The sequence below is a fragment of the Drosophila gunungcola genome, assembly GCF_025200985.1.
Source record: "Drosophila gunungcola strain Sukarami chromosome 2R unlocalized genomic scaffold, Dgunungcola_SK_2 000015F, whole genome shotgun sequence".
In the NCBI taxonomy this organism is placed as follows: Eukaryota; Metazoa; Arthropoda; class Insecta; order Diptera; family Drosophilidae; genus Drosophila; species Drosophila gunungcola.
Genome location: NW_026453172.1, coordinates 640,342 through 662,903, shown reverse-complemented (window position 1 = coordinate 662,903; position 22,562 = coordinate 640,342). Strand labels below are relative to the sequence as shown.

At 37.0% G+C, this 22,562-nt stretch overlaps 1 protein-coding gene across 1 annotated transcript in view; it reads right to left on the bottom strand.

Annotated features, from left to right (window-relative positions):
• Window positions 1-2,915: 2,915 nt before the first annotated feature.
• The window catches only part of LOC128256356 (uncharacterized), a 170,145-nt gene continuing 150,498 nt past the window's right edge, over window positions 2,916-22,562 (bottom strand). Inside the window, exon 2 of the mRNA XM_052986654.1 lies at window positions 2,916-3,043. The gene's annotated coding sequence lies outside the window, so the exon portion shown is untranslated. The remainder of the gene's footprint in view (window positions 3,044-22,562) is intronic.

Sequence of the window (22,562 nt, the reverse complement as noted above, 5' to 3'; positions counted from 1 at the left end):
CAAATTAATACAAACGGGACCGCCCAATTGACCTGCAAGAACGCACAGAAAATTGGGGAATGCAGCCTCGCTATGCTCCTTGCTACGATGACCTGGTTCTGCTCCTTGCCTAAATCCTCAAAACCGGGGTCCTTTCCTCTTGAAATTTGGTGAGCAGCCATTCTAGGACTCTCAGGACTCTCAACTCATAGTCGCTCCAAGACCTGTACAATTCTCGCAAGACGATACGGCGTTCGCCGTCCCTAGCCAAGCGATTTTTGTAGCAATGCATCTAGTTCTTCCGAGACCACGGTTCCTCGTCGAAGGATTTTTTTGTGCAACTCTACCTGACACAACAGGCAAAACTACAAGCTCAAATCGAGGCAGAAGTTGTACAAAGCGCCTAGACTTACCCGTGTGATGCGTTAAGGACCTCAGATACGATTGTCTCGATTCGGAGACTTCAAACTCTAAGTACCGAACGTCTAGCAAGCCTTTATCCTCGTTATCTTGTAGCTTTTGAGTTTATTAATCCTATTTCCCCAGAGCGAATTCGCCCACCCAACATGTTTCCCCCCAACACGTTTCTTTTCGTCGTCTAGTCACATTATTTTGTTCCGAACTGTGTCCAGTTGGCCTAGCGTGATGTTGTCATCTGATGGTAGTGATGTTCTGTAGTTTGACCGATATGCCGATATTTCAAGTATTTTCTGCCCATTGATCGACACTTTCGTCCAGTGCCAATCGACCTCTTATATATCGAACCACCCCCATCCCTGAGCATATGGAGACTTTACACAATGATATGGTAAGAGCAATTTCTTACTGATTTGTTATTGTTTACTTATTGTATTTTTCGATTCATAGCAGGGCCAGGACTGCACGTATATCCTTTTCTGCCCATTCATAACTCTCTTGCGACATTCTGCATCAAATTGGCAAGTGGTTTGTTTACCTGCAAACCCGTTCTCATTTAAGTTCTCTCATTTCAGATTGCCGGTATAGCAGCACTGTCTTTTTATAAATTTCTATTGTGCCCGTTTGTGAGTGTGCACATCATTTACGTGTTTTTCCGCATGTGAATGCTAGTGGGAGGCTTTCGTGGTCTGCGTATGAGTCACAATGACCGGCAGTTATGAAACCTGGCAGCAGGTATAAAATGCAACCCCGCATTGTTTAAGCAACGCAATTTAAAACAGAATGTCTTTGCTTAACAAAAACACTCCATGTGCCAGCCACTCAGGTGGAAATCCACCCTTGGGAACACCAACGACTAGGGCATGGATTCTGGAGGCCCAAGAAAACGTTCCTATTTAATAGCCCTATTCTATTATCAAAAATAACATAACACAACACTGAATTTAGTATTTTGATCAGACCTATAATCTGGTCACATTTGAATTTGCCTCTTTCCTTTTTTCACGATTCCTGTGCATGGATTACAACAGGTTATGGGCCCAGTCCACGTTCGTTTAGAAAATTAAAAGTAAAAAAAACTATTTTTCAGTTTATACATACGCGAGTGAATACATATATGTACATGATGGACAAATCAAAGCGAAACATAAAACCGTTTGACGGTGAGAAATATTCAGTTTGGAAATTTAGAATAAGAGCACTTATTGCTGAACAAGACATATTAAAAGTAATTTATAGTAAGACTCCTGATGAAGTAGATGAAAGTTGGGTTAAGGCAGAGAGGAGCGCTAAAAACATATTGAAAGAGCATTTGAGTGACTCCTTCTTGAATTTCGCAGAACGAGCGACAACACAGCACGCGAAATTCTCAGAAGTCTGGATTCCGTGTATGAACGAAAAAGTATTGCGTCGCAGTTATCTGTGCGCGAAACGGTTGTTGGCGCTTAAACTCAAGAGTGAGATGGCACTAGTGAACCACTTTATTATTTTTGATGAACTAGTTGGTGAACTTTTAGCGTCGGGGGCTAAAATGGACGAAATGGATAGAATCTCGCATTTGCTGCTCACATTGCCAGGATCATATGACGGGGTATTTACAGCAATAGAGACACTTTCAGAGGAAAATATAACGCTCGCGTTTGTAAGGAACCGTTTACGTAAAAATTAAAAACGCTAATAACGACACTAGTAGAAAGGTTATGCAGGCTGAGGCTAAAACTAAATTTAACAATAACTATAAAAACAATAATAAAAACAATAATAGCTATAAATTTAAACAAAAAAATTATAATACAAATTGTAATACACGCAAACCGTATAATATGAAACAAAAAGTAAAATAAAATGCCATCATTGTGGAAAGCTAGGACACATGAAAAAAGATTGTTTCGGCTATAATAAACAAATAAATACTGAAAATAACAAAGAGAATAACAAACGAGCGTACACTGCAACCACAAAGCCAGGCTTCGCGTTCATGCTGAAAAGTGTATATAAAAATGTTAATAATTCAAAAGTGAACGTGAATTTTATTCTTGACTCGGATGCTACCGACCACCTCATAAACGATGAGGCTTTATTTATGGACCATGCTGATCTGGAATCTCCAATAAAAATTGCCGTTGCTAAGCATGGGGAGTATATCTTCGCAACAAAGCGAGGAGTGGTCCGTCTGAAAAATGAATATCAGATAACGCTGGAGGACGTACTGTACTGCGGAGAAGTTGCAGAAAACCTGATATCGGTCAAAGGGCTACAAGAGGCTGGAGTAACAGTAGTATTCGACGAAAATGGAGTTAAATTGAACAAAAACGGTGTCACGATTGCTGAAAGCACAGGTGCGTACAATATGCCAGTTATTGTATTTAAAGCATATAAAGTTAATTCGAAAAATACAGATTTATATAAACTATGGCACGAAAGGTTGGGTCATATAAGTAAAGGAAAATGTTGGAAATAAAAATAAAGAATTTATTTAATGATAATCGTCCACTTGATAATGTTAATCCTTATGAGGATATATGCGAAGCTTGTTTAAATGGAAAGCAAGCCAGATTACGATTTTCTAAATATAAAATTAAAGAGCATATAAATAGACCTCTTTATGTTATTCATTCTGATGTCTGTGGTCCGATAACAGCAACAACTATTGATGATAAAAATTAATTTTTGTGGATCAATTTACCCATTATTGCGTCACTTATTTAATAAAACATAAGTCGGATGTGTATAATATGTTTAAGGATTTTGTGGCAAAAATTGAAAAACACTTTAATCTTAAAATTGTTAATCTATTGACAACGGTAGGGAGTATTTATCTAATGATATGCGTGAGTTCTGCGTTCAGAAAGGAATAAGTTACCACTTGACTGTACCATATACTCCACATTTAAATGGAGTTTCAGAACGAATGATCAGAACAATTACTGAAAAGGCTCGTGCCATGGTAAATGGTGCCAGACTAGATAAATATTTTTGGGGTGAAGCGGTGTTGACGGCAACTTATTTAATAAATAGGATTCCAAGCACTTGGAGATCGCGAAACAACGCCGTATGAAATGTGGCATAATAGAAAGCCGATTTTGAAATATTTAAAAATATTTGGTTCGACTGTTTATGTGCATAACAAGATTAGGAAACGGAAATTTGACGATAAATCATTTAAAACTGTATTTGTCGGGTACGAACCAAATGGCTTAAAGGTATCGGATATTGAAAATGTGAAATTTATGGTTGCCAGAGAGGTAGTTGTAGATGAGACAAATATGGTTAACTCTAGAGCTACTAAAAGTGAAATCCTGAATGATAGTAAGGATAGTAAGGATAATAGTAAGAAAATTAAATTTCTGAAGGAGAGTAAGGAAAGTATGCCCCTGAATGAAAGTAAAGAAGGTGTTGAATGTAATTTCCAGAATGAGAGTATGGAATATTTTGAACAAGATTTCCTGAATGAGAGTACGGATAACGTAAATGAAAATTTCCAGAATGAGAGTACGGAACATTTTAAACTAAAAATCCTGAATGAGAGTAAGGATTACGTAAATAAAAGTGTTCAAAATGAGAGTTTTGAACAAGAGATCCTGAACGAAAGTAAGGATAGCGATAACAACAGTATCCTGAATGAGAGTAAGGAAGGAAAGCAGCCTAGAACAATTTCAACAAATGAAATTGGTAATAAAGCTAACGATATAACTAGAACAAGGGAAAGATTGAAAAATAGACCACACATATCTTATAGTGAAGATGATCTAAGTCTAAATAATTTTATAATGAATGCTCACACTGTTTTTAATGAAGTTCCTTATTCATTTGATGAAGTACAAAGTAGAAAAGATAAGTCTTATGGGTTGAAGCTATCAAGGTCGAACTCTCTGCTCATAAATTAAATAAAACATGGAGTATTGTTAAAAGCCTGAAAATAAAAACATTGTAGATGTTTTAAATAGGCTCAAACAAGCAGCTAGATGCTGGTTTGAAGTTTTTGAGCAGGCATTAAAAGAATGTAGATTTAAAAATTCACCCGTTGATCGTTGCATATATGTTCAAGATAGAGGCGATATCAAGAAAAATATTTATGTCTTACTATATGTGGATGACTTAGTAATAGCAACATCAGATATAAAAGTATTAAACAATTTTAAGCAATACCTAATGACAAAATTTAGAACGACTGACTTGGGTGAAATACGTTACTTTATTTTAATGAAAATAGAAATTGGCCAAAATCAGATATCTTTAAGCCAATCTGCGTATATTAAAAAGGTTTTAAATAAGCTTAACATGGAAGACTGCAAGTCTGTAAATACTCCGCTTCCGTCTAAACTAGATTATGAAATGTTAAATGCAGACGACAAATACTTTGTACACGTCCTGATATAGCTACTGCTGTGAATATCCTAAGTAGATATACTAACAAAAATAATATAGAGCTATGGCAATTTTTAAAAAGGGTCTAAAGGTATCTTAAAGGAAACATTGATTTGAAATTAATTTTCAAGAAAAATATAAATTACGAACAAATATTTGTTGGCTATGTCGACTCAGATTGGGGTGGAAATGAAAATGACAGAAAAAGTACATCTGGTTACCTTTTTAAAATGTTTAATTCAAATTTAATTTGTTGGAATACAAAGAGACAGAATTCTGCCATTGTTTGAAGCTGTAAGAGAAGCATTATGGCTGAAGTCTCTTTTAGAAAGCATATACATTAAATTTGATAAGCCAATAAAGATGTTTGAAGATAACCAGGGATGTATAAGCATAGCCAGCAATCCGTCTTGTCATAAGAGGTCAAAACATATTGATATAAAGTATCATTTTTCCAGAGAGCAAATAGAGAATATATTATTTCTATTGAGTATATTCCTACAGAGAATCAGCTGGCAGACATCTTCACGAAACCATTACCCCCTTAAAGATTCTCGTTATTAAGAAGGCAATTGGGACTACACCAAGAAGAATAACCTTTCGTTAAACTGAAGTACCTATCTAAAGTTTAATTTGATTTATGTTAATCGATGAGGAAACATTGAAAAACAAACAAAAATAATCTAACTAAGTTAGTAATTGAAGTTCCTTTTTAATTTTAAATTTTGTATATCTGATGTTATTGTATTAAGTACGTATAAAGATCTGGTTGGGTTTTATCTGGGTGTCCCCAATCCTTGCAGCAAATGCTGGATCATATTGTAACCCTTCCCAGAATGCACACTAGCCACATTAGAATAAGTAATGAAGTAACTATTGAACTTTAAGTTTGGTTTAACGTTGTGAAATGTTGTTTTTAGGGGGGCGTATTGAAGAGCCCTATTATCAAAAATAACATAACACAACACTGAATTTAGTATTTTGATCAGACCTATAATCTGGTCACATTTGAATTTTCCTCTTTCCTTTTTTCACGATTCCTGTGCATGTGGCGTGTGTTATTAAAAGCTCATAAAATAATAACTAAAATATAAAACCAATCTCAGTGTGTTATTTGTCTTGGTGCTAAAGGATTACAACAGTTCCTAAAACACTGATGTGATGGTGGCTGACTTGGTCGGCACAGAAGAATCCGCACCAAGCTAAGAAATCAAAGGTGGACACTCACCTCACCAGTTCGGGATACCAATTCGTATATACGAGGAGTGAAAGCCACTTAACGCCAGTGCGCACTGCGAGTAACCTGCACTTTCAGGACAGTGTCTGACGATGCAGCGGAATGGTGCGCGAGGCCAAGGAGATATGAGGCGAGCTTGTAGAACCCAGAGTAAGGGACGAAGCTTAGAGCCAAAGACAGGTGCATCAACAGGTGGCAATTCAGGTTTGACAAGGCCGCTGGACGCATAGACTCATCCCGCACATTAGGATAAACCGAAAGCATGGCGAGGTAGAATCCTACAGCTGTTCAGCGGACATGGCTGCTTCCGTAGCTCCTTAAGAGATTTGAGTGCCACAGCTTTTATCACGATCGCCAAGACCGGGAGGACATCACGGGGGTCAGTGTGGAAGCCGAAACCCTGGTTCCAGCGATGCTAGCTAGCCAGAGTGCATGGGACGTGACAGCTGACTTCGCAGCGGCCATAATGAAACAGCAATACATTATCCTAGGAATTGGATATTAAAATAAAAATTCACCCAGAGGCGCACAACTTCCACGAACTCACCACAATCTACTCCACTATCGAAAAAAAACTAAAATCATATCTAACTACAAAACATTAAAATTTCATGCAAAACATTAGTGTGGTTGACAAACCGTCACCTGCACCTCCGCGGGACCAGATGACCCTACGTGAAGGGCATATCGGCCGCCATTTATATCCCCGTAGGATCACCAAGAAGACATCCGACGAGACGACCATTTAAGTGCGAAGGGCATAGGACCGTTCTTTCCATCACTGCGGAAGCAGATTACACAAAAAAAATTATTAAAATTAATTTTTGTAAAAACTGCAGAACTTTTAGAATGTAACCCGATTTCATTCCTGCATAAAATCGGTAGGGATATTGTTTCAATTATAAAAATGATCTTTAATGCGCTAAAATATTAATATAAATAAATCTTGAATTTTTTATTATAATATTACAATACAAAACGAAACAAAATTACAAATGGGCAAGAAACAGTCCAGTAGAAAATACTTCTGCTAATGTTGGAAACACTATTTTGTATTAATAAACAAAACCCCGAAACTTTGTGACTGCAGTAGGAACGGTGAGCTTAATTGTGAAAAAACTTGTGTAAAATTTAGCGAAAATTGCGACGACGAAAGCGAGTGGTATCGATGGAGTTCAAATCATCACTAAATTAAATATTCCAAAAATTTCTGTTAGAACCTATTTTATGCTAAGGTGGCGAGAGACGGGGCGGATTCGCAAGAGCGAACGAACGAAAGCTTTATGGGCTCCCGCACTCTTCCTACAAATTGTAACTTCAATTTAATTCATATAATGGCGCCAAATGCGCAAACTCCGCCCCCTCTGAAGGGACGACGTCTTTCAGCTCAGAGCGGGCAACAGGGCCAGTCGGTAGACTGCTCTACAGTACTCCCCCCCTGCGTCCTGACGTCCGCCACGCGAACCTTGCTATCGGCGCCGGCGTGCATCGCTACCACTCGGCCTATCCTCCACAGCTGGGTTGGAAGGTTGTCTTCGGCGACGATGACGAGCGCTCCCACGACGATGTTGGGCTCCCCTGGTGCCACTAGGACCGCTGCTGGAGGCTGGAGATGTACTCCCGGGACGATCGCTGCCAAAACCTGTGCCTGAGAGACGAGACACCTCGCCACCGTCGCAAGCAAGTCAGGCTGATCTGGTCCGGGAGCGCCGTTGATTGTTGGGCCAGAAGAGGGCCGCCGATGAGTAGATGACCGGGGGTCTGGGCTTCGCCGTCGTTCGGGTCGCTGCTTAGAGCTCCGAGGGGCCTGTAGTTGAACGCGGCCTCCACTGGTGAGGAGAGTTCCGAGCTCCTCCGCGGTCAAGAGGTCTTGGCCTACCGTCCCAAGAAACAGGGGTTTTCAGATTTCACGAAAACTTGGGCCACTCATAAACTTATAATAAAAATATATATAATTAAAGGGTGATGTAAGACATATATACAAATAAAACAAACAAATTCAATGGAAAATACATTAAATGTATGTATGTACAAATTAATGTATATGAGACTTTATTATACGTATATGAGTAGATAATGAACTAATAATAAATGAAGTTGTTTTTAACAGACAAAGAAATTTTAGAGTCTGTTCCAAAAAAACTAAACACTTCTATATTTCTAGCGGATCAAAATGTAAGGGAACTCAATATGAAGTTATCTTTCTGTTGCTGACTCCTCTGCCTTGAATGAACACATTTTTGAGTCTTCACAAAAACCTGGCTGAAACCGGAGATTTTCAACTCCGAAGTTTTTCCAAACAACTTTAACACTTATAAAACTGATCGCGTTTCTCGTAGGGGAGGTAGGGTGCTTTATGCTGTTGACTCCAGTCTTACATCAGAGTTAATTCAGACTGATTACCCCAATGAAATATAATTGTTACTGTAAAAGTTTCCTTATATGCCTTTTCTATTTTTGTAACATTTTTTTTTATATCCGCCGGGGGTGCCATTTTAATTTATAAACATTATTTGTCTGCTATTAAATCTGTTCCATCTCTACTTTCTGACAGGGATCATTTGATTTTTTTGGGACTGACTCACTTGTTTGCACGCCTTTGTCGGATCATGACTTCGTTGATGACTTTTAGACCTTTCATTACAACAAATAAGTCTTATCCGTAATTTTTTAAATAGGCAATTAGATCTAGTATTTATGTTGGATCCGTTCGAAATCGTTGCATCTAGAATTGACCCTCTAGTTGTCCCAAAAGACGGATACCATCCCACAATGGAATTGAATATTCCCTGCCCTGATACCTTTTCCCTTATAGTTTCTCAAACTAAAACGAAAAGCTTCCGTAAATATGAATATAATAAGCTTAACTACTTGATGTCCAAATACAGCTGGACAAGATTATACAATTGCATAATTTTGGCACTTTCCATGCCACTGAATTATTCTATAGCTTTTTAAGCAGTTTTTTATTAACAGTCTTCCTCCAAGACATTACAGACCTCCGTGGCTTACACAAGACTTCAAAACTTGTAAACAACACAAAAAGTACAAAAGGACGGCCAAGCCTTCTGTTTTTCGAAATATGTGGCTGCTCGATCGGATTTTAATGTTCTTAACAGTCAATGCTATTCTATGTATTTGAACCGGTGTAAAGCCGAATTTTTATAACTTTGTAAATGTCAAGCGGAAAAACTCCGCCATGTCTTCATCAGTACGATTAAACTCAATTCAGGCATCTACTGACTTTGAAATTGCTGATTTAAACTACCTATAGTGCGGATTCTTGTCTAAGTTTAGTTAACCCTTACAATTTTAACAGGTCAAATTGTACTTCTCTTCTTGTCTAAGTTTAGTTAACCCTTACAATTTTAACAGGTCAAATTGTACTTCTCTTCTAAGGGGTTTGAAAATCACAACACCAACTTACTCTACAGAGCCGGGTGCGTGCTTAAGTTTTGTGCCTCAACTATTTGTAGCCCTGTTCTTAAACTGTTTAAATTGTCTACCTCAACATTTGAAAAGATTCTTTTATTACTCCACTCCATACAAAGGGAAATGAGTTGGATGTTCAACATTATTGTTAAATTGCCTGCAATACCTTAAGCATTTAAGCTCTTTATACGTAAACTTTACCGATAAAGGTTAAAACCGTTAGTATTATTGTTTTGTGTCCATAATTTGTCAAGGATCCATTAAACAAAAGTTGCAGATCTAGTTGAACTACATATTTCATGTTTGATGATTTTTTCCGTAAAGCTTATAGTTTTCGAGAAAATGCAGAAACTTTTGCCTTAGAACTGTAATTTTAAAACGAGCGCTCATTTAATTGGACCGGACTCGTTTCACCAAGCTTATATCGATATTTTTACAAAACTGGTGCTAAACTGCTCAACTTTAAGGTTGTAGCATATCTAACGCTTGCCGCTTGATAAATTGTGTTTTTCTCTGACATAAAATCAGTTAAAACTGGAATAGCATCATAATTTTGTTTTACATAAAAAAACGTTTTGGTTTTTGAATATAATTTTGGTTTTATTTGATTATGGTTTTTATTACTGTTTTTTATTTTGCTTTATATTATTTATTTTCAGCAGTAAAAGGTATTGGTAGATATTTGTAATGGTTTATTTTTGGAACAAAAGCACTTCAGGAAACATTAAAATCCACGAACGTGATAATGTATCGATAAGCGTTAAGATTGTTTGCTCATCCCTATCTAGGTGATTATGCCAGATCGACCCGTCATTTCAAAATTAAGGTAAATAAGAAAGGAAACAAACTTCGGCAAGCCGAAGTTATTATACCCTTGCAGCTATTGCAAAAATAAAACATTAAAAAAAATAAAAATTAAAAAATAGAGTAGTTAAATTTTCTAAAATTTAATTTGTTAAATACTTTGATTGTTACCATGGTAGCAATGTGATATAGTCGTCCGATATTGATGAAATTTAAACTGTAACTCTGAAATATATTACCATTAGTATTACTTTTTAAGGATTAAAAAAAAAATTGGAAAAACAACGAAGTTATAATTTTTTTTCATTTATTTTTGGATTGTTCATACGATATCGTTGACCGATCCGGCACGTACCGTTACTACCTGCAATTTTTGGGGAAATATTTTGCAGATAGCTTTAGGACTGATAGACTAGTTTGCGTAGAAAAGGACGGACAGACGAACTGACGGACAGACGGACATGGCTAGATCGACTCTCCTAGTTATACTGCTCAAGATTATATATATTTAATAGTTTCGGCGGTGTCTCCTTCACTGCTTTGCAAACTTCTGATAGAAATTAAAACACCTTCTGCAAGGGTATAAAAAGCAAGCCAGGTGGTCTTAGAGATCTAAGCAGATCTAGCAGAGAAATTTTGTTTAAGTCGGGACAGAAAATAGGTTTGATTTGAAAACGGTGTAATAATAAGGCTGCGTTGAATGAGCTGAGGTATTTATTTATTTCGCCAACGGTATTCGTTCCTTAACTGGCTACTTATATATTAAACATCATTCTTACGCACTAATATTGAAAAAATAATCGATCAGTTCATGTTTGAGATCAGATTTGTTTCTACAAAAATGAAGTTGCATGTTAGTTGGAAGTTTGTTGCACAAGGTTATAGAGTGACTCGTTTTGGGTAATTAATCCTGCGAAACTCAACAATAAAGGGAGCAGAGTCTCGGAAGTGCCTAGCAGCAGCATTAAAGCCTACTTTTGAGAGATGCTCTGGACAGTCAATGATTCCAGCCACCAGGTCGGCGATGAAACAGATAGATATAATTATGCTGCGATTGGCAAATGTGGGAAAGTGAACAATGAAACACTGCTGCTGATAAGGGGGGGCGAATTTTAAAAAGTTTTTTTGTAGCCTTTGATAGCGTACATAGCCTACGCTTTAGGTATGATGAAGTCAAAGTGTACAGAGAAACTAAATTTCGAATTAAACATTACACCCGGATCTAGGGATTCTTATTGAACATTTAAGGGTTGACCAGCAATAGTTTATATATTTATTTGCCATTAATCTGTATATGATGTCTTGTTTTTGAGCGAGATCTGGACCCTGCATCTGCTTAAATAACTTTTATAACACTGGACATTAAGCACGGTGAATCTTGATCGAGCACTTAAAAATCTAGAAAAAAAAGATTGAGAACAGGTATGAATAAATTTCTTATTAAGTCTGGACTTTTCATATGCGTCAGTAATTTAATTGCCTTAGTAGAGATCGGGCCAATGAAAGCCAGAAATATTATATACTTGTTTAGCCTCAGAAAGTCTGACTTGCAAAAACAATGTACACGCTTATACGGATATGACATTACATTGTTCGCCTCATTCATTGACGAGTTCATCGAAGCTTAGAGACAGAGAGAACTATATAGATACGGCTTGAGTCACACTGCCTTTTTAACGTTAAATTCGAACTTTATAATTTTGTTTATTATATTGCGGGGTTAGCTAGTTTTAACTCTTAAATGTTTTCAGTTGTTACCTTTCACTGGAAAAAAAATATTTCGTATGCATTTAAGCCTCGCTTTTTCATTTCGTATTGTCGTCAACTCCAATAAATGAGCACATCAAAAGTACAATTTTGCTCATTGATGTATCGGCCGCGGTGGTATTTAATCGAATGGTATTTTTATATTAAAATCCGGTTCATGTTTTTAACTATCGGGTATTTGTTCTGACAATTTTCCTCATTCATTGCTCATTGGAAACGTCATAGGTTGTCTTGCTCGCACTTACAAAAATCGTAGAGTTAAAACAAAAAATGAGCAATGAATGAGTCCAACGATGTAGTACCATGACGAATATATGGATACTGCTTAAGTTTGCTTTGGTTATAAAATCACGGTCACACTGCTCTTTTAACGTTAAATTCAAACATTATGGTTTTGTTTATTATCATTTTCTCTTTTAAAGGTTGTTACATTTTAATGGTAAAAAATATTTAGTATACATTTAAGCCTCGCTTTTTCATTTCGTTTTGTCGTCAACTCCAATAAATGAGCAAAATTGTACTTTTTAAATATAATTTTGCTCATTGATGTATCAGGCCCTGAGGTATTTCATTAAATGGTATTTTTATACCAAAACCAGGTGCATATTTTTTACTGTCGGGTAACGATTCTGACAATTTTTCTCATTCATTGTTCATTGGAATCGTCATCGGTTGTCTTGCTCGCACTTACGTAAAATCGTATAGTTAAAACAAAATAAGAGGAATGAATGAGGCCAACAATGTAGTGTCATAAGCCCATTTGTAGACTTTCTCCGGTTTTTTTTCTAATACTCATAGAACAATATTATTAAATTCTTCCAAAGGTATTTCTTCTGTCGTGAGGTTGGAGCCCACGCCAATTAACACTCTACCACCCCGTCTAAAGAAAAGGTTAAGCCTATAAGCTGCATATTTTGAAGTGCAACTTTTCCACCTTTACATTAACGTGATCTTCTTTAGGTTTATCTCGTATATAAGACAGCACATAAGGAGATGTTTAAGAAGGGAAAATCAGAGAAACAAATATTCGTTTCGTCATTGAAACAAAATAGGGTTTTAGAAGTCAGACTGAGTTTCTGCAGAACCAACATGAGCCAGTAGTCCGGGCACAATATTCCCTTGTGGCGGTATAGGTACTGTACTTACTGGCTGTGAACCCAAGGTGGACAAATCAGAACATTTCGAAGTCCCTGGCTGGACATACTCCGCTTCGGATTGTTCGGGTTCCGAATCTTATTTAGCATTCGACCTTAGCTGACTTGTAGAGGCTTCTGCGATCGGCTGCTGATCCACGGAAGCGTTCTGCTCTTTGCTTGACTCGGGCTACGGGGTGGCTACGGCGCCCTTTTTTTGCTTAAGGGACTAGGCTAATAGCTTATGGCTAGCTCATCGCATAAAGTTGCTCATCTGCACGACGAAAATTATCTCTAGTCACGTCAAAACAGCTGATCAGCCCTATAATAAAAAATCTTGCCAGCCGCCTACTCAAATCCTTCAATGACTCTAGCCATTTTAGGCTTGAGTGGTCTGTTATAATCGCAAATGGCATAAACTCTATATACGGCCGGAACCGTTTTACGTCCAAAAAAACCGTCATGCATTCTTTCGGATTAAGTTTCTGTGAAAAGAAAACAATTGGCTTTTCTCCTAATGTATGCTGTTGTTGGTAAATTTTGTTTGTCTTATAATAATTTTAAATCGGGTTTTGGCTTACAGTCTGAAATTGATTGTTTTCAGAGATGGTGTCGATCCAACCTCTTAAATCTGAATTGCCTTAATGTAACGTAATTGCTTTTTATAGAGGATCGTAATATGCCACTGTATGTATTTAGCTAACGATTTAGAAGTCCTTCTAGACCCAAAATTAAAATTCAACTGCCAAATGTCTACTGTAAACAAGTCTATGAGTGTTCGTTACGGACCTGGTTGGTCATGCGTGGGTTCGGGATGCCCCAGCTAGCTCAATTTCCTAGGGCTGTGGTTGCCTAACCCTGCTCTCTGACACAACAACACTATACGCTGCACCGTCACATTTAAAATTAAACATCAATTAACGATATAAAAAAATACACAAATATTAGTCTACTTAAACCTACACACATTTGACAATGCTTGTGGTTGCTCCGTTATGCTCATCCCTCCCAACCGATGCAGACTGCCTTGAGCAACATACCTGCAGCTTTCCCAAACACCTTTGATTACCTTTATATATTTTTATTGCACCATTACATTTCCCTATTACTAACGTTCCCATATTCATTCTTCTTATTTTCGTTCAATAATTCTTAGAGACTAGTTTTCACAACATATAACCTTTCGTGGACCCCGGTTTACTTTTACGGGTTTCCCAAATTGTCTCTACTCCTCAACCCTGACCTACCGTAAGACGGTTGTTTTTCTTTTTTTACCAAGGGGTGCAAACAGATTTTTATATACAAATAGATGAATTAGTACTACGCAGGGCTTAAATTCCAACGAAAACTTGGGCCACTCATAAACTTATAATAAAAAATATATATAATTAAAGGGTGATGTAAGACATATATACAAATAAAACAAACAAATTCAATGGAAAATACATTAAATGTATGTATGTACAAATTAATGTATATGAGACTTTATTATACGTATATGAGTAGATAAATGTATAATCCCTGTAGATATAATGTATTGAAATGTAAACTAATAAAAATCTAACAAAGATGTAAGTCTAATTCGTGTAGATAAGTAAATTAAAAAACAGAAATATGTAAACATGTAAATATATATAGATCAATAAATACATAAATTTACAAATTCACAATTAAAACTAGACAATAAAATAATTAAGAAAAAAAAATTTGGCTGAAGCCAGCGTGCGGCACGAATTTTCTTAAATTTTTTCCTGGCCGTTCTTTTATCCAGGCCCCACAAAAAGAAAACCGCCAGGCCCACATGGGTGACCTGGCTGATTTTTCAAACTTGCTACTGGGTCTGATCGGCACTGGAATGAAAAACCCATAAGCAAGGCCTCACTCTCGAACACCGATCACTCACCTAGGTTTATTGCCGCTTCAGGCTTTCTTTTACTTATTATTTTTCTTACTACAAACACTGGCTCTCTGCTGTAGCTCAAAGAAAAAAATTTTTGCAACCTGCACGTGCGCCAAAAAACACCTAACTTATTTTACTTGGTGAGCGCAGCAGCCGTAACGCCTTGAACGTGACTTTCGTTTTGCTCTGTCCTCTACTCCTTTCGCATTCCCGAACTCCGGCTCTCGTGGTTTAAATTTGCCGGGTATAACATTTGGGGTGAACATCCAAAACACGCTGTAAACGATAGCCCGGCCACACCATACACACTGACAATGAACGAATACGAAAATAGAAAATAAAATGCGAATACAAAAATCAAAACAAGAGAATTGGCAGTGAAGAAATGGCCTTAATCCGTCCGCTGGAGTCCGAACCACGGATTTGTAATCACACAGCACACTTGGAACCTGTCAAAGCGCCCAACAAGGGAAAACGCCTACGAAAAAAAAAAATACGCTTAAGGACCCACTCTGGACTACGGTGCTTTTTACTCCGGAACATCAGCTGTACGTCTTGCCTCGGGCTTTATGTGAAATATCTGTAACATACTACAGATTGTAACAAACTGACTTTCTTGGTTTATCCGCTCGCTACAAATGTCGTGCGGCTAGCTCAGAAGATGTAAGTGTTCGTCCAACCAAATTTATATAAACGTGACCGCCCTATTGATCAGTGAAAACGCACAGAAAGATTGGGAATATACGAAGATCTTTTATTCGCCGACTTGACCCTCGGCCTGGGTTTTGTATTGATAATGTGGAAATATGCTCAGCCGTCGGCTTCTTCCCACGTTGAACGTCTCGCTGAATTGTGCTTGCCCCGAAGTGGTGTCTCCCTCGCCGGTTTCGCTCGCGATGCCTTCTGTTGCCTTTGGCTCGGCGGGCTTACAGGGCTTGCTTTCTAACTTGTGGGGAGTTATTCAACTCCTCACATTTTCCCCTTACTTCGGGAACGCAAAAGAGACTCGTTGTTCTCTCTCCCTTGGTATACTCCACATTCTGACATCCTTCCCTCGACGTGTCTTCTCCTCGTACTTGTCCACGTTTACTTGTTGCCTTCTAGTTGACTTGTTCCTGATGGTTCCCACGACGCTCACAGCTCCCTCTTGAGTTCCTCAGCGCCAATCCTCCTTCCAGATTTTGAATCTTCCGCCCAAGACATTTCCCCATAGACTTTTGAATTCCCGCCCCAGATGTTTCCCCCGTTGACTTTCTCGATTTCCGAGCTTTGTCCTCTCCGTTGGATGGTCACTCTTCGCCGTGCCGATCGGTCTCCCGCTGCTATCGATGCTATCGATATCCTCCAGCATGACTATCTGTTGTATGGTCACTCTCCGCCCAGCCGATCGGTCTTCAGCTGCTATCGGTTCCGTGACCAAGCGTGGCGTTGCCACCCGATGTTAACGATGTTCCCCAGTGTGACTCCGTGTGCCGATATTTCTAGTATTTTCTGCCCACCGATCGACACTATCGTACAATCGGCCGCCTTAAATCGAAGCGCCCCAGCCCTTGTTTATGATGACTTCGCACAATGATATGGTAGGAGTACTTTCCTATCGATTTGTTGTTTAATTATTGTCTCTTTCCTTCCAAGCTTGGCCCAAGATTGCAGAGTTGACCTTTCCTGCCCTTGGGGCCGGGGTCAATGACCCTGCTAGTTTCATCACTCTCTTGCAGCGTTCTGCATTTAGTTGGCCAGTGGTTTGTTTCCCTGGGAGCCCGGTTTTGATGTATATCTCTCATTTCAGATTTCCGGCTCAGCTGTAGTACATTTTATGTGTGTGTGTTTTTTTAATTGTGACCGTTTATGTGTGTGCGCGTCATTTTCGTGTTTTCCCGGCTTGGTACAGCTCCAGAGCTTTACCGTCTCCTTTCTTTCCTCGGGAAAACAAAGATCTGGTCGTCGTCTTCCGCGATTCGTACAGAGTCTGCCGACGCTACGGATTGTTGTTGGCCTGCGGTCTTTTCGGTTTCTTGTCCTGTGCATCACCTTACTCTTCGCGGCGTAACAATGGATGACCCTGGCTTCATGCCCGACGCAGAATCTGTTTGCCTAGTTGTCTGAGTCACTGTGCATCCTTGTGTCCTGCGCACTATAAAGACTCTGGTACCTGCCCGACGCTATAGTCCGCTCTTTCTGTCGTTGCATGCTCGAGTTATTCTGCATTCTATATAGACTCTGATATATGCCCGACGCTATAGTCCGCTCTTTTTGCCGTTGCATGCTTGTGTTATCCTGCGTTCTATATAGACTCTGGCATTTGCCCGACGCTATAGTCCGCACCACCTGTTGCTGCCTGCCCTTTTTGTTGTTTAAGCTCACTGACGTGGACGGTTCGTTCCTTTTGTGTTTCCTTGTGGCGGATTTTACAAATGACTGGTGAGACGAAGTCTATCACTGTATACGGTCCGTCATATCTCGGCGCTAGCTTTGCCGCGAAACCCTCGGCTGCCTTCGACAAAAGGTGCTTCTTCGCCCAGACCGTGTCCCCTATTGTTGGACTCCACTGCCTCCTTCGTGAATTGTAATGCCTGGCTTGGTCCTGAGCAGTTTTCTCCATGTTCCGGCGCACAATTTCGAAGATCTCCTTCATCTTACTGGCCTTATTCTCAGGCGTTTCCGTCTGCTTTCCTGTGCCGATGGTTTCCCTGTCGTACAGGCCCGAGGCTCTCGAGCCTGCCGTTACGCCGGTGTATAAGTACCCAGTCCAAAGGACTTGGGCCGAGGGAGTTGCGTCCTGGGTAGGAACACTGGGTGCCGGCTCAGCTCGCCGGACGGGGTGGGTTCTTTGAAAACCACTCCCTCCCCTACATAACGAGAATAAATTTATCGTACCTTAGGAAAAAAAATAGAGGTCGTTCAGTTCGTTTTGTCATTTATTGTCGCTGCCCACAAGCTTCTCAAGTAGCTACCTCAAGCGCTTGACCGAATTTTGATCGGCAGCGTGTGGCTGCTTTACCCTGCTCTTTCATACGTTCCGTATGCCGATGGATCGCTGCCAACCACTGCAATGCGATCCCCTAATGTCAATGTCGTCAGTCGAAAGTTAGGTCATTGTTCTTGTCCCGAGTTTTTCCATTTGCGCCAGCTCCCCCTTTTATAGACGTTTACCAAGACATTATTGACTTCTGCTTCACATTATAATTTATTGAAACGATTTTTAATTTAAAAAGGTGCACATTTAATTGACAAATGAAAGTGTAAATTTAGGTGTCAAATTAATTAAATTGAGAAATATTCTAAGCGGTGTATATAATATTTGTATTAAGAATGAATATAAATTTAAGAATGATATTTGGGAGTTAATTTATAAAAATATTAATAGGGATATTACATGACTCTAAATTTAATGTATGAGGAATATATATATAATTAAATTTCTGAACCATAAGTTTAACATAAAAAAAAGATTTATTTTAATTTATTTTAAACTGGTTACAATAATTGTTTATTTGGAAGAACACTGACTGTCTTAAGACAAGTCTCAAACTGAACTCGCTTCTTAACTTAAACTTCTTTGACGATCATACCTAGGTTTTGAGCTTTAGAGCTTTCTATGAGTGGAGTTGGCGTTAATTGAGTGAGTTTTCTAATTGCCCTTTGGATTTTTGATTGATAATGCATCAGCCACTCAATCCGATTGTTTAGTCTAGAATCTTGGGGATTCGCTCGCATGGTAATTTTCCATTGAGAACAAACTGATAACGTAATTTGATTCGTTCTGGATGTTTAGTCGAAGGCTTAGATATATTTGCAATTAGATATCGGCTGATTCGATCTGGATGTTTAGTCTAAGGCTTGGGTAAATTTGCAATTAGATATCGGCTGATTGGGGTAGTAAGGGTGTATGTGTGTGTGGGCGTGTGGACATGTGCATAAGAGTTATGTGAGATTATGGATATGTCACTTCCCCTTTACATTTTCTTCTATGTTAATTGAGTTTGGTAAATCGTTTACAATTTCTGTACTTTTTTGTGTTTCTTCCTTTGATTTTAACATTTTACAATAAATTTTCTTGGTGTGCTCTTAAGTTTATACAATAAGTACAATAAAATGCTTATAATAATGATTACAAAAGTTGTTAAAGTGATTATTTGGAATACATTATAATATTTTGTCTGTGATTCTATTATTTCTTTTGTTTGAATATAAGATAATGGTTCTAACTTTGTTACATTATTATTTACGTAAACGCTCTGTGTGTAATCTAACATTGTATTTGAAATAGTGAATTCTTCTAATTGCTCTGAACAATTAAGGATTTTAACAAGTTTACTTCCAACTATAGAAATTTCTTTATTAATACAATTTTGATTTAATAATGTTTTAGGGATATTCCAAGTCAATAAAATATTTGGTTCAGCATAATTAATTTGGAAATTTTTATATGTATTGGTATATTTGCATTCAGTACTTTCTTGCTTAATTATTCCATTTATACATTCGTCAAATACAATTTTTTCCGTTTCTTTATTAAATACTTTATTGTCATATAAGAAATATTTGTCGACTATATTTTCTATTAAAATATTATTATTTTCATCGGGATAAGGAATAATTTCAAAAACGGGAGCTTTAACTATCTCTGAAGGAATATGGGAAAGAATCAAATTTTCATTTGTGCCTGTTTTAAGCAAAGTGGAGGTTTTGATTTTCAACAATTTCTCAGGGTTCACGTTTTTCAAATAATCATGTTTTAATAATTTTGATTTGAATAAAACTAATGTTGTCAGCTGCATTCCTAATTTAATAACATCTACATATTCGGTAAAGTGTTGTAAATTAAATATTAAAACGCTGACTTGTTGTTCCCTTTCTCCGTCTGCCTTTAATTTATTGATTACCTCAATTCCATTATTTTTGACATCGATAACCATGTTTAAATCGGTGTTATGAATACTAGTGACTACTAAAGTATTTATTTTTTCTTCCATCTCATCTTTGTCATATTGGTTTAATGTTCCTATAATATTGAATAAACCTCTCTTACTGCGTTTTGCACTGATTTCTCATTTAAGTTTTTCTACTAGATATCGGATTTGTATTGTGCCACTAAATTCACTAGCTTCTTTCAAAAGACTTTTGAAGGTTTGTTCAGTTTTGGTATGTTTACACTTAGATAACGATATTCATAATTAATCGGGATACCTATTGATCCTGTTTTAAATACAAGATATCCGTTTTGGGCCTTAATGGGATTTATTTCGATGTTCTGACCGATTCTTAGTGGAATTGTTGTTAATATTATGGAGAAAATCATTGTTTTCATTGAGTTGTTGTTGAGTCCGTTCATTTTCTTCTGCTTGCTTGGAACTATCATCATATTTACTTTAATTAATTTTCTTCTTCTTTTCGCATTTTGATTTATAATGAATAATCTTTCTTCCCCTATTTATTTCTTCAAAATTTTGTTCGTCTATTTTTCTTAAGGTTCCTTTCTTCATAAATGGATTAGTCGTTTTGGACTTTACTAAAGGTGCTTGTCTATATTTTTTATCTATTTCATAATCATGACGTTTTTCATTTAATTTTTCAATTCTATTTATTTTCTTTTCTTGTGTGTCATAATCAGGAGTTCCTTCATACATAAATATGTTGGCTGGTATTTGATTTGTAGTATTATGTTTTGTTTTATGATTATAAATTTACAAAATTAATTCAAATTTGGTATACCTATTTTCAATGTCTGGTTCGCTTCCTATAATTGTTAATTTCTCATTAACCATTTTATGAAGTCTTTCCACGTCTGATATACAGTCTTTACTTGTTGTTATTTGAATCTGTACTCCTGAATTTAACCAATTGTGTAAAGCTACACACATAAATGCTGAATCTTTATCTGCTTTGATTTCCTGTGGTTTTCCCATTTTGTTAAATACTTTCATGGTAGCTCTTTTAGCTTCTAACCAATCCCTTCTTGTGACTTCTACTAAGGTAGCGAATTTTGAATATACGTCGATACATGATAAAAATTGTTGTTTACCCACCAGATAAAAAACCATGACAAATTTCTCTTGTGTTTTGTATTTCTGGAGTATGTTCATATGTCAATTTAGTATTTCTATGTTCCGTTTTAGCAATGTTGCAAGTTTCACATTCGTTTATTATATTCTGAATTAATTTTGATAATCGGGGAAATAATATTTTTCTCTAAACAATCTAGTAGTTTTTTTCGATTCCTGGATGTAATAGTTATTTATGTCGTTTTAATATTTTTTCTTTTAAGTCTGCATATGTCAGTATGTCTTCAAGTTTTGCCGTAGATCTTACTAGTTTCGTCAAGTGATTTGCATAAATAATTTCCACATAAGCTTTTTGGAATGTAAGGAAGTCTAAATCGTTATGGAAATATATTGCACTCTTTTTAGTACATAAGTATTCTTTAATTATTTCTTTTTCTAAAGTTTCAGTCATTTCTTTATAAATAATTTAAATTTTTAATTTGTGATAATAATGTGTTAACTCGATTTGTCTGGAAAAATAATTAAATGATTTTTCAGTTATGTGGGCTGTTGCATTTGTATTACTGGATGCTTCTTCTGGTAGATTTTCCTCAATATCATCTGTAAACATATTTTCTTCTATTTTTGTCCTGGATAATGCGTCCGCTACATAATTTTTTTTCCTGGCAAATATTTAATCTGGAAATCAAATTCGTTTAATTTTATTTTCCATCGTTGTAGTTTCATATTTGGTTCTTTTATGTTATTCAGCCAAACTAAAGGTTTATGATCGCTTAATATTTCAAAAGACCTACCGATTAAATATGATCTAAAATATTTGGTGGCCCATACGATTGCTAAAAGTTCTTTTTCAATAGTCGCGTAATTTATTTCATGTTCGTTGAGGGTTCTGCTAGCATAACAGATTGGTTTGTGATTTTGTGACCATACTGCTCCTATAGTTAAGTTGCTTGCGTCCGTTGTTTGAGAAAATGGTTTATAAAAGTCGGGATAAATTAAAATTGGGTCTGAGGTAATTAAAATTTTCATTTTGTCGAATGCTTCTATGTAAGGTTTTTCTTTCTTAATTTCAATGTCATTGGTTTTACGATATGTGCAAAGTCAGGTATGAATTTTCGATAAAATCCACACAATCCTAGAAAAGATTTAATTTCTTTTGGTGTTTTTGGTATTGGGAAATTTATTATGGCACTTATCTTTTCTGGATTCGGCTTAGTACCTGTAGTACTTACTATGTGGCTTAAAAATTCTGTTTCTTTTCTCATAAATTCACATTTGTCTAGTTGAAATTTTATGTTTGCTTCACGTAACTATTTAAATACATTTTTCAATGAAAAAATAAATCATCTACCAAACAATCTTTATGGATTAAATCTTCTAATAAGGTATTCATACATCTTTGAAAGGTGGCGGGGGCGTTTTTGAGACCAATTGGCATTCGTGTATATTCGTAATGACCGTGTTTTGTTGAGAATGCTTTTTTAGTAATTGACTCTCGTTCCATTTGGATTTGATGAAAT